Raw genomic sequence first — 538 nt, 5'->3', positions numbered from 1 at the left:
GAAATTAAACTTGGACTCACTTGAAATATTCTCTTTCAAAATGATCGTTTTGAGCTGCTGTGAATTTTATTTCTAGAGGTGGTGAAAGGCTTTCAGGTACGTGCTTAGGTCAAGGCCCTGTTCATGTCACTTGTATAAGCTAATTCAGGGAGCAAATTAGCAAGTCAAGAAATGGGAAGTCTGAACTACTGTAAAAGCAGTTTCATTCTCTTTTCAAATAATCCAAAAATACCATTGCAGCATAAAACAGAGTATTCAATAAAAGAAGAAAGGAGGTTTAACTGCAAAAAAGCACATCATAAGATATGAAACTTTGGAAATTATCAAGATATTGTTTGAAAAAACTCCTTTGATGGAAAGAAGATGAAGAACGGTATGGGATCCTGTCCTGCGCACCTGTAATTGATATGTTCCACATCCATTCATACCACCTAACCCTAAACACCCAAACATATTGCAGTCAGTGACCATGTGGCCTAATGGATAAGGCATCTGACTTCGGATCAGAAGATTGAGGGTTCGAGTCCCTTCATGGTTG

At 37.9% G+C, this 538-nt stretch overlaps 1 non-coding gene across 1 annotated transcript; it reads left to right on the top strand.

Moving 5' to 3' along the window:
• Positions 1-465: 465 nt before the first annotated feature.
• TRNAR-UCG (transfer RNA arginine (anticodon UCG)) lies at positions 466-538 on the top strand. Its single transcript has one exon. It is a non-coding gene; the product is annotated as a tRNA-Arg (tRNA).

Source organism: Pleurodeles waltl, chromosome 4_1, assembly GCF_031143425.1.
Source record: "Pleurodeles waltl isolate 20211129_DDA chromosome 4_1, aPleWal1.hap1.20221129, whole genome shotgun sequence".
Classification (NCBI taxonomy): domain Eukaryota; kingdom Metazoa; phylum Chordata; class Amphibia; order Caudata; family Salamandridae; genus Pleurodeles; species Pleurodeles waltl.
The sequence above is the reverse complement of the archived record's forward strand: the minus strand, read 5'-3'. Positions and strand labels throughout refer to the sequence as shown.